This window comes from Nanorana parkeri, unplaced genomic scaffold, assembly GCF_000935625.1.
Source record: "Nanorana parkeri isolate BGI_ZX_2015 unplaced genomic scaffold, ASM93562v1 scaffold980, whole genome shotgun sequence".
In the NCBI taxonomy this organism is placed as follows: Eukaryota; Metazoa; Chordata; class Amphibia; order Anura; family Dicroglossidae; genus Nanorana; species Nanorana parkeri.
The window spans coordinates 302,279-314,432 of NW_017307248.1; the positions used below are offsets into that span (position 1 = coordinate 302,279).

General features: G+C 53.7%; 1 protein-coding gene across 1 annotated transcript in view; it reads right to left on the minus strand.

Moving 5' to 3' along the window:
- The window catches only part of NCOA1 (nuclear receptor coactivator 1), a 170,117-nt gene that overhangs the window by 80,581 nt on the left and 77,382 nt on the right, over positions 1-12,154 (minus strand). The gene's annotated exons all lie outside the window — the stretch shown is intronic.

Below are 12,154 nucleotides of genomic sequence, written 5' to 3' on the forward strand. Positions count from 1 at the left end.
GTGGTTCTCAGCTGTGTAAGTGGAGCGTCTTGTACTGCTCGTGCTATGTACACTCTGGAGCTGGGAGGTCAGGTAGATTGAAGGGTAGTAAGTAATGCTAAGCAATGAGATCTCTCGGCCTGCACACAGAGCTGAACAATCTACAAGGCAACCTAGGCAGGAGCCCGGGGCTAGGTGGATGTCCTGGGGCCCCAGCTACAACCTTCACGTCCTCTGTAAGGGGTATAAGGCAATTGGTCAAAGCTGTGCCCCTGCCTGTTAATTAACAAGGGATGCACTTGTAGGATTAAATAGTAAATGTCATTACACGCCATTCTCTTTCCATCTCCCTTGTAAAAGCTCTGACAATGCAGCGCGGAGATGTGCGCCGAATGCATTAGTCCGGCCCCACGAGTCTAATGCATCCTCTCTGAGAAAAAACAACCTGTGGGGAGCCGAAGTCATCAAAGGTTTTCCTGGAAGAACGGTGACAACTCTCCGAGGAAAATAAAAATGAATTGTTTATCCCGAGATCGTCAAACGTCTCCACAGGAAATGTCAATTTACCATCATCGGGCCACCGGCATTCCGGGGAACAGTAGCAGCATCAGCCCCAATTCCTGCACCTTCACCCCTCAGATCACCCCAATTCCTGCACCTTCCCCCCTCAGATCCCCCCAATTCCTGCACCTTCACCCCTCAGATCCCCCCAATTCCTGCACCTTCACCCCTCAGATCCCCCCAATTCCTGCACCTTCACCCCTCAGATCCCCCCAATTCCTGCACCTTCACCCCTCAGATCCCCCCAATTCCTGCACCTTCACCCCTCAGATCCCCCCAATTCCTGCACCTTCACCCCTCAGATCCCCCCAATTCCTGCACCTTCACCCCTCAGATCCCCCCAATTCCTGCACCTTCACCCCTCAGATCCCCCCAATTCCTGCACCTTCACCCCTCAGATCCCCCCAATTCCTGCACCTTCACCCCTCAGATCCCCCCAATTCCTGCACCTTCACCCCTCAGATCCCCCCAATTCCTGCACCTTCACCCCTCAGATCCCCCCAATTCCTGCACCTTCACCCCTCAGATCCCCCCAATTCCTGCACCTTCACCCCTCAGATCCCCCCAATTCCTGCACCTTCACCCCTCAGATCCCCCCAATTCCTGCACCTTCACCCCTCAGATCCCCCCAATTCCTGCACCTTCACCCCTCAGATCCCCCCAATTCCTGCACCTTCACCCCTCAGATCCCCCCAATTCCTGCACCTTCACCCCTCAGATCCCCCCAATTCCTGCACCTTCACCCCTCAGATCCCCCCAATTCCTGCACCTTCACCCCTCAGATCCCCCCAATTCCTGCACCTTCACCCCTCAGATCCCCCCAATTCCTGCACCTTCACCCCTCAGATCCCCCCAATTCCTGCACCTTCACCCCTCAGATCCCCCCAATTCCTGCACCTTCACCCCTCAGATCCCCCCAATTCCTGCACCTTCACCCCTCAGATCCCCCCAATTCCTGCACCTTCACCCCTCAGATCCCCCCAATTCCTGCACCTTCACCCCTCAGATCCCCCCAATTCCTGCACCTTCACCCCTCAGATCCCCCCAATTCCTGCACCTTCACCCCTCAGATCCCCCCAATTCCTGCACCTTCACCCCTCAGATCCCCCCAATTCCTGCACCTTCACCCCTCAGATCCCCCCAATTCCTGCACCTTCACCCCTCAGATCCCCCCAATTCCTGCACCTTCACCCCTCAGATCCCCCCAATTCCTGCACCTTCACCCCTCAGATCCCCCCAATTCCTGCACCTTCACCCCTCAGATCCCCCCAATTCCTGCACCTTCACCCCTCAGATCCCCCCAATTCCTGCACCTTCACCCCTCAGATCCCCCCAATTCCTGCACCTTCACCCCTCAGATCCCCCCAATTCCTGCACCTTCACCCCTCAGATCCCCCCAATTCCTGCACCTTCACCCCTCAGATCCCCCCAATTCCTGCACCTTCACCCCTCAGATCCCCCCAATTCCTGCACCTTCACCCCTCAGATCCCCCCAATTCCTGCACCTTCACCCCTCAGATCCCCCCAATTCCTGCACCTTCACCCCTCAGATCCCCCCAATTCCTGCACCTTCACCCCTCAGATCCCCCCAATTCCTGCACCTTCACCCCTCAGATCCCCCCAATTCCTGCACCTTCACCCCTCAGATCCCCCCAATTCCTGCACCTTCACCCCTCAGATCCCCCCAATTCCTGCACCTTCACCCCTCAGATCCCCCCAATTCCTGCACCTTCACCCCTCAGATCCCCCCAATTCCTGCACCTTCACCCCTCAGATCCCCCCAATTCCTGCACCTTCACCCCTCAGATCCCCCCAATTCCTGCACCTTCACCCCTCAGATCCCCCCAATTCCTGCACCTTCACCCCTCAGATCCCCCCAATTCCTGCACCTTCACCCCTCAGATCAGCCCCAATTCCTGCACCTTCAGAGCTCAGATCAGCCCTAAAACTTACAGTTATGTTTCCAAACAGCTCCAACTCTCTTAGCTCAGCTTTCCTAAACTTCCTGCCCAGTACAAGATCACAAGGGACAGAGCAGACTCCAGCAGATACATCTAGAGCAGGGAGGAAGAAGGAGGGGGAGCAGGGAGGAAGAAGGAGGGGGAGCAGGGAGGAAGGAAGAAGGCAGGGGATCAGAAAGGTAGGTGGTGGGGGAGCAGGAAAGGAGGGGGAGCAGAGAGGAAGGAGGAAGGGGAGCAGAAGGGAAAGAGGAAGGGGAGCAGGGAGGAAAGAGGAGGGGGAGCAGGGAGGAAGAAAGAGGGGGAGAGGGAGGAAGGAGCAGGGAAGAAGGAGAAGTCGGAGCAGGGAGGAAGGAGGAGGGGGAGCAGGGAGCCTTGCTGTGCCTGTGTTTGTGGAGACACACACAGCTTACTAGCACACACAAGGGTTGCTCCATGGGACCATGCAAGGGAAAGGAGCCAACCTAACACAGGGTATCAGGACCAGTGCTCAGAGGACCAGCTAAATCTGCAAGAAACTAAAACTTTTCAACATCAAGAATCGGCATCCATTGTCATTTCAAAAGTGTCACTTAGAATTTGTTTTAATATCTCAGATAGAGAGTGGGGGAAGGGGTCAAGAGCAGGGAGGAAGGGGAGCAGGGAGGAAAGGGGAGGGGGAGGAAGGTGGAAGGGGAGCAGGGAGGAAGGAGAGCAGGGAGGAAAGAGAGCAGGGAGGAAAGAGAGCAGGGAGGAAAGAGAGCAGGAGGAAAGAGAGCAGGAGGAAAGAGAGCAGGGAGGAAGGAGGAGGGGGAGGAAGGAGGAGGGGGAGCAGGGAGGAAGGGGAGCAGAAGGGAAAGAGGAAGGGGAGCAGGGAGGAAGGAGAGCAGGGAGGAGGGGGAGCAGGGAGGAAGGAGGAGGGGGAGCAGGGAGGAAGGAGGAGGGGGAGCAGGGAGGAAGGAGGAGGGGGAGCAGGAAGCCTTGCCATGTCTGTTTGTTTGTGGAAACACACATCTTACTAGCACACACAAGGGTGGCTTCATCGGACCCTGCAAGGGAAAGGAGCCAACCTAACACAGGATATCAGGACCAGTGCTCAGGGGACCAGCAGATTCTGCAGGAAGCTGACATTTGTAATCATCGAGGAGCAGCGTCCATTGCAAGTGATGTCACCATCATTTGTGACTTTAATATCACTTGAAATGAACGTCTCCTCTGCAGGAAGATTGTTATTGGAATTAAACGTTCTGGCGACAATCTTTAATAATCTAAAACAATTATTTCCCCCTCGGGGGAAGGTGGAGAGGAAGGAGGAAGGGAAATCTGTATTTTTTTGGCAGGAGATCAGACCCGGCTACAGAAACGGGAAGACGATTTTCAATACAAAGGCATTTCGCTTTGTTACATCATTTCTAACAACAAAAGGCCGCTGATCACGAAGGGTTAAGAGGCGGGGAAATCTGACAACACGGGAACACGTTCCACGCCGCTCTCCCGGAGCCGTGCCATGATCTCCAGCTGTTCCTCCGAGCGCAGCGCCCGGCCTGTTTACTCAGAGTAATGATAGTTTCATAATAATTATTTGTCTGGCTGGAGATCTTCGAGTGTTTGATTTTTTTATATCTTGCGGAACGGCTGAACCACTTGAAGCAGATTGCGAGGATGCCGTCAGATCGCGGCCCCGGGCCGTGCCAGCGTATTACATAACACGGAGCGCGGCGGGTGCCAAATGGCTGCATCCAGGCGGGGCGGTGTTGTGACAGCGCGGCGTGGCGGTGATTCTGAAACACACAACCGGGCCAGAAAAAGCGCGGTCTGGCAGACGCAGGCCAGGAAGAAGTGTCACATGATCAGGATATCCTTCAGGGCTATTTTAAGTGCCATTGATTTTTTTTTTTTATACAATAAATCTGACCTCCGTCCTTCCCTTCAGTCTTCTATCTGACCTCCGTCCTCCCCTTCAGTCTCCTATCTGACCTCCGTCCTTCCCTTCAGTCTTCTATCTGACCTCCGCGCTGCGGGTGCACCTTCTATCTGACCTCCGTCCTTCCCTTCAGTCTTCTATCTGACCTCCGTCCTTCCCTTCAGTCTTCTATCTGACCTCCGTCCTTCCCTTCAGTCTTCTATCTGACCTCCGTCCTTCCCTTCAGTCTTCTATCTGACCTCCGTCCTTCCCTTCAGTCTTCTATCTGACCTCCGTCCTTCCCTTCAGTCTTCTATCTGACCTCCGTCCTTCCCTTCAGTCTTCTATCTGACCTCCGTCCTTCCCTTCAGTCTTCTATCTGACCTCCGTCCTTCCCTTCAGTCTTCTATCTGACCTCCGTCCTTCCCTTCAGTCTTCTATCTGACCTCCGTCCTTCCCTTCAGTCTTCTATCTGACCTCCGTCCTTCCCTTCAGTCTTCTATCTGACCTCCGTCCTTCCCTTCAGTCTTCTATCTGACCTCCGTCCTTCCCTTCAGTCTTCTATCTGACCTCCGTCCTTCCCTTCAGTCTTCTATCTGACCTCCGTCCTTCCCTTCAGTCTTCTATCTGACCTCCGTCCTTCCCTTCAGTCTTCTATCTGACCTCCGTCCTTCCCTTCAGTCTTCTATCTGACCTCCGTCCTTCCCTTCAGTCTTCTATCTGACCTCCGTCCTTCCCTTCAGTCTTCTATCTGACCTCCGTCCTTCCCTTCAGTCTTCTATCTGACCTCCGTCCTTCCCTTCAGTCTTCTATCTGACCTCCGTCCTTCCCTTCAGTCTTCTATCTGACCTCCGTCCTTCCCTTCAGTCTTCTATCTGACCTCCGTCCTTCCCTTCAGTCTTCTATCTGACCTCCGTCCTTCCCTTCAGTCTTCTATCTGACCTCCGTCCTTCCCTTCAGTCTTCTATCTGACCTCCGTCCTTCCCTTCAGTCTTCTATCTGACCTCCGTCCTTCCCTTCAGTCTTCTATCTGACCTCCGTCCTTCCCTTCAGTCTTCTATCTGACCTCCGTCCTTCCCTTCAGTCTTCTATCTGACCTCCGTCCTTCCCTTCAGTCTTCTATCTGACCTCCGTCCTTCCCTTCAGTCTTCTATCTGACCTCCGTCCTTCCCTTCAGTCTTCTATCTGACCTCCGTCCTTCCCTTCAGTCTTCTATCTGACCTCCGTCCTTCCCTTCAGTCTTCTATCTGACCTCCGTCCTTCCCTTCAGTCTTCTATCTGACCTCCGTCCTTCCCTTCAGTCTTCTATCTGACCTCCGTCCTTCCCTTCAGTCTTCTATCTGACCTCCGTCCTTCCCTTCAGTCTTCTATCTGACCTCCGTCCTTCCCTTCAGTCTTCTATCTGACCTCCGTCCTTCCCTTCAGTCTTATATCTGACCTCCGTCCTTCCCTTCAGTCTTCTATCTGACCTCCGTCCTTCCCTTCAGTCTTCTATCTGACCTCCGTCCTTCCCTTCAGTCTTCTATCTGACCTCCGTCCTTCCCTTCAGTCTTCTATCTGACCTCCGTCCTTCCCTTCAGTCTTCTATCTGACCTCCGTCCTTCCCTTCAGTCTTCTATCTGACCTCCGTCCTTCCCTTCAGTCTTCTATCTGACCTCCGTCCTTCCCTTCAGTCTTCTATCTGACCTCCGTCCTTCCCTTCAGTCTTCTATCTGACCTCCGTCCTTCCCTTCAGTCTTCTATCTGACCTCCGTCCTTCCCTTCAGTCTTCTATCTGACCTCCGTCCTTCCCTTCAGTCTTCTATCTGACCTCCGTCCTTCCCTTCAGTCTTCTATCTGACCTCCGTCCTTCCCTTCAGTCTTCTATCTGACCTCCGTCCTTCCCTTCAGTCTTCTATCTGACCTCCGTCCTTCCCTTCAGTCTTCTATCTGACCTCCGTCCTTCCCTTCAGTCTTCTATCTGACCTCCGTCCTTCCCTTCAGTCTTCTATCTGACCTCCGTCCTTCCCTTCAGTCTTCTATCTGACCTCCGTCCTTCCCTTCAGTCTTCTATCTGACCTCCGTCCTTCCCTTCAGTCTTCTATCTGACCTCTGTCCTTCCCTTCAGTCTTCTATCTGACCTCCGTCCTTCCCTTCAGTCTTCTATCTGACCTCCGTCCTTCCCTTCAGTCTTCTATCTGACCTCCGTCCTTCCCTTCAGTCTTCTATCTGACCTCCGTCCTTCCCTTCAGTCTTCTATCTGACCTCCGTCCTTCCCTTCAGTCTTCTATCTGACCTCCGTCCTTCCCTTCAGTCTTCTATCTGACCTCCGTCCTTCCCTTCAGTCTTCTATCTGACCTCCGTCCTTCCCTTCAGTCTTCTATCTGACCTCCGTCCTTCCCTTCAGTCTTCTATCTGACCTCCGTCCTTCCCTTCAGTCTTCTATCTGACCTCCGTCCTTCCCTTCAGTCTTCTATCTGACCTCCGTCCTTCCCTTCAGTCTTCTATCTGACCTCCGTCCTTCCCTTCAGTCTTCTATCTGACCTCCGTCCTTCCCTTCAGTCTTCTATCTGACCTCCGTCCTTCCCTTCAGTCTTCTATCTGACCTCCGTCCTTCCCTTCAGTCTTCTATCTGACCTCCGTCCTTCCCTTCAGTCTTCTATCTGACCTCCGTCCTTCCCTTCAGTCTTCTATCTGACCTCCGTCCTTCCCTTCAGTCTTCTATCTGACCTCCGTCCTTCCCTTCAGTCTTCTATCTGACCTCCGTCCTTCCCTTCAGTCTTCTATCTGACCTCCGTCCTTCCCTTCAGTCTTCTATCTGACCTCCGTCCTTCCCTTCAGTCTTCTATCTGACCTCCGTCCTTCCCTTCAGTCTTCTATCTGACCTCCGTCCTTCCCTTCAGTCTTCTATCTGACCTCCGTCCTTCCCTTCAGTCTTCTATCTGACCTCCGTCCTTCCCTTCAGTCTTCTATCTGACCTCCGTCCTTCCCTTCAGTCTTCTATCTGACCTCCGTCCTTCCCTTCAGTCTTCTATCTGACCTCCGTCCTTCCCTTCAGTCTTCTATCTGACCTCCGTCCTTCCCTTCAGTCTTCTATCTGACCTCCGTCCTTCCCTTCAGTCTTCTATCTGACCTCCGTCCTTCCCTTCAGTCTTCTATCTGACCTCCGTCCTTCCCTTCAGTCTTCTATCTGACCTCCGTCCTTCCCTTCAGTCTTCTATCTGACCTCCGTCCTTCCCTTCAGTCTTCTATCTGACCTCCGTCCTTCCCTTCAGTCTTCTATCTGACCTCCGTCCTTCCCTTCAGTCTTCTATCTGACCTCCGTCCTTCCCTTCAGTCTTCTATCTGACCTCCGTCCTTCCCTTCAGTCTTCTATCTGACCTCCGTCCTTCCCTTCAGTCTTCTATCTGACCTCCGTCCTTCCCTTCAGTCTTCTATCTGACCTCCGTCCTTCCCTTCAGTCTTCTATCTGACCTCCGTCCTTCCCTTCAGTCTTCTATCTGACCTCCGTCCTTCCCTTCAGTCTTCTATCTGACCTCCGTCCTTCCCTTCAGTCTTCTATCTGACCTCTGTCCTTCCCTTCAGTCTTCTATCTGACCTCCGTCCTTCCCTTCAGTCTTCTATCTGACCTCCGTCCTTCCCTTCAGTCTTCTATCTGACCTCCGTCCTTCCCTTCAGTCTTCTATCTGACCTCCGTCCTTCCCTTCAGTCTTCTATCTGACCTCCGTCCTTCCCTTCAGTCTTCTATCTGACCTCCGTCCTTCCCTTCAGTCTTCTATCTGACCTCCGTCCTTCCCTTCAGTCTTCTATCTGACCTCCGTCCTTCCCTTCAGTCTTCTATCTGACCTCCGTCCTTCCCTTCAGTCTTCTATCTGACCTCCGTCCTTCCCTTCAGTCTTCTATCTGACCTCCGTCCTTCCCTTCAGTCTTCTATCTGGCCTCCGTCCTCCCCTTCAGTCTTCTATCTATCTGGGTCCTCACACAGCTGTCTTTGACTGTGCCGGCCCTGCCGCTAGGGTTACCACCTTTCCTTCAAGCGAAACTCGAACACCCTTGCGACGCCCAAACATTTTTTTGGGGAGAAGAAGTTGCGGCTTATTCATATGTAGATATCCCACTTGAGACTATTTTCAGTGGGGGGCCAGTAGCCCCTATCTTCATTTTGGTTGCCCCTGTCTGCCTGACCTCTTGTGTCCGGGTCTCAGCTGCCATGAAACCCGGACACAGCATTCAAAACCCGAACTGTCCGGGTGAATCAGACAGGTAGCAACCCTACCTGCCGCACATCACCTCCTGCTCCTTCCCGAGACCGGCAATCACACCGAACGTACAGCCCTGGAGAGCCCGGCACCCACCCACAGAGCCCGGCACCAACCTACAGAGCCCTGGAGGGCCCGGCACCCACCCACAGAGCCCTGGAGGGCCCGGCACCCACCCACAGAGCCCTGGAGGGCCCGGCACCCACCCACAGAGCCCTAAGAGCCCGGCACCCACCCACAGAGCCCGGCACCCACCCACAGAGCCCTGGAGGGCCCGGCACCCACCCACAGAGCCCTGGAGGGCCCGGCACCCACCCACAGAGCCCCGGAGAGCCCGACAATCACATGCAGTCCTGGTAAGACCCAAACATCAATGATTATACAGCAATAGAGAATGGCAGCCGGCTATAGAGGACTACAAATCCCATCAATCCATGATTGCTGGTTGCCATGCTCCATTGATGTATAATCATGGATTGATGGGATTTGTAGTCCTCTATAGCCAGTGAAGCCACCTCCCTGAAATGTGTATTTGCAGGTTGGGATGTCTGTTGCATTTCCAGACTGGACATTTTTCCTGAACGGTTCAGATTTGCAGCATTCCGGCCCCTCCGCCCGGGGTAGTGCGCGGCACGCAGACTCCTCTACCCCCCCGCCCATCCCCCTCCAGTCTGCCATAATCAATATTTAATAGAATTAATTTGAAATTCTTGCTGTGTAGGCCGGCCCGAGCTTCCTGCAGGCCCGCTGAGCGGCAGAACCATTTGCACATTGCGAGACGAGGCAAATCATCTCTCTCTATGGATACAATATGAAACAGCCGGAGGGTATATAGCACGCCGACAGTTCAAACGAGGACAGTGCCGCTGTGTCACCGACGAGGGGGGGGAGGGGTGACGGCGGCTTTACATTACAGGGGAGGCCATAACAGGAGCCGCGGCACCTTGCTTTAACCCCTTCGCCGCCGGAACCGTTTTTCATTTTGAAAATTGGTGCAAAATGAAATGTTAACCAGTTGACAATTTTTTTTTTTAATGTTGCATTATAATGCAACAATATATAAAAGCCGTAGTTCAACGCACGCTCGCGCTGGTGTACCTAGGTGCGTGTACGTCGGGGGGGGGCCGGGGGGGGCTTTACGTTTTATTTTAATATATTTGTATTTTTAAACACTTTGGTTTTCTTTTCAGTTTATTGTCATCACATTGGGCGGGCAAGCTCTTATGTGATAGCATATAAGGAGTGACAGGTCCTCTTTATAGAGGCATCGGGGTCCCTTGGGCCCCTACTGTCTCCTCTGCACTCCCCCTAACAAAATCCAGTACAGACCATACTCAATCCGGCTGAACTCTGATATGTGATTGTCAGGAGAGAGAGCGCTTCCAGGTTCACTGTAACTTTATTGCCATCACAAGGGGATGGGGGGCGCAGACAAGCCCTTATGTGATAGCATATACGGAGTGACAGGTCCTCTTTAGCGAGGCATCGGGGGTCTCTTAGGACTGTCTCCTCTGCAGTCTTAACGAAATTGAGTACAGTCAGTGATATGTGATAGCACTGAACCTGGAAGTGCTCTCAAATCGAAACAATTGAGGGTAGGTAAGCAGTAGTCCAATTAAAAAGCGATCAACCTAGAGTGACAACACTGCTCCTCCATAGCAAGGGGGGTGGGCAACGTCAGCGGTCCCACTGGTAAAACTACAAGCCCCATCATGCCTCTGGGAGCCATACCTGTGGCTGTCAGAGTCTTGCGATGTCTCATGGGATTTGTAGTTCCACAACAGCCGAAGAGCTGAGCTTGCCCGCTCGTTGCCCCGAGGGCAGGAAGCGTTGTTGTTCCTGAAACTCATCCCTTGCCCGTGGATGTCAGACTCTTGCAATGCATCATGGGATTTTTAGTTTCACAACAGCTGGAGAGCCAGAGCTTGGCCGCCCCTGATCGGCAGTGACAGGTCCCTATTAAGTGCACACCAGTGGGTGGCCAATCCCCTGCTGAGCCCTTCCAGCCCCTGCCAACCCCTCCCCCATCCTTATTGTAGAGGGTCTACCGCCTCCATTCACGTGTATAAACCACAAATTGCGGTCGATGGCGATGAGCCGGTGCGAAAGAACTGTTTAACCTTAATGAGCTTTTGTCATTTCGCGATACAGAAAACCAGCGAGCGGAGGGGGGAGAGTGGGGTCCCGCAGAGAGCAAACGCGCGCCAATTAGCAATTAGTGCACCTAGGGAGCCGCTCTCGGAAAGGGAAGCGGTAACGCAATAGCCGGGGTTGGGTTACATCACGCCGTGCCGGGGAGGATAATGAAGAGTTGGGATGAAGTGGGGCAGAGACGGCCGTTCTTCAGCGAGAATAAATGAGCCCCTTTCTTTTATTCCCACGCGGCGTGCGGTACGCGGCGTCTCAGCGGTGACGCCGGTCTTTCCAAAACAGCCGTAATTAGACCGTTCCAAAAAACAGCAAACGTTTACCTGGCGGCGCAGGAGGGCGCTGCGTACAAAGACCGCCGCCGCCGATAACTGCGAGCTGAAGCGCACGCGATATATAAAGCCAAAACGTCTTTTTTTTCTCATTTTTAGAGTAGAGAAGGGTCAGACCCCCTATACAGCAGCAGTGGGCGGTCTTTATTACAGGAGGGGGCGGAGACGAGACCAGTCACCCTGCACAAGGAGAAAGAGAGCAGCAGTGAGCGGTCTCTATTACAGGAGGAGGCGGAGACAAGACCAGTCACCCTGCACAAGGAGAAAGAGAGCAGCAGTGAGCGGTCTCTATTACAGGAGGAGGCGGAGACGAGACCAGTCACCCTACACAAGGAGAAATAGAGCAGCAGTGAGCGGTCTCTATTACAGGAGGGGGAGGAGGCAAGACCAGTCACCCTTTGCTGATCCACTAGTTCAGCTTAAATATCAGATAGAAGTCAGAACACTCTCTCTCTCTCTCTCTCTCTCTCTCTCTCTCTCTCAAGGGGGCGGAGACGCGCCCAGTCACCCTGCACAAGGAGAAAGAGAGCAGCAGTGAGCGGTCTCTATTACAGGAGGAGGCGGAGACGAGACCAGTCACCCTGCACAAGGAGAAAGAGAGCAGCAGTGAGCGGTCTCTATTACAGGAGGAGGCGGAGACGAGACCAGTCACCCTGCACAAGGAGAAAGAGAGCAGCAGTGAGCGGTCTCTATTACAGGAGGAGGCGGAGACGAGACCAGTCACCCTGCACAAGGAGAAAGAGAGCAGCAGTGAGCGGTCTCTATTACAGGAGGAGGCGGAGACGAGACCAGTCACCCTGCACAAGGAGAAAGAGAGCAGCAGTGAGCGGTCTCTATTACAGGAGGAGGCGGAGACGAGACCAGTCACCCTGCACAAGGAGAAAGAGAGCAGCAGTGAGCGGTCTCTATTACAGGAGGAGGCGGAGACGAGACCAGTCACCCTGCACAAGGAGAAAGAGAGCAGCAGTGAGCGGTCTCTATTACAGGAGGAGGCGGAGACGAGACCAGTCACCCTGCACAAGGAGAAAGAGAGCAGCAGTGAGCGGTCTCTATTAC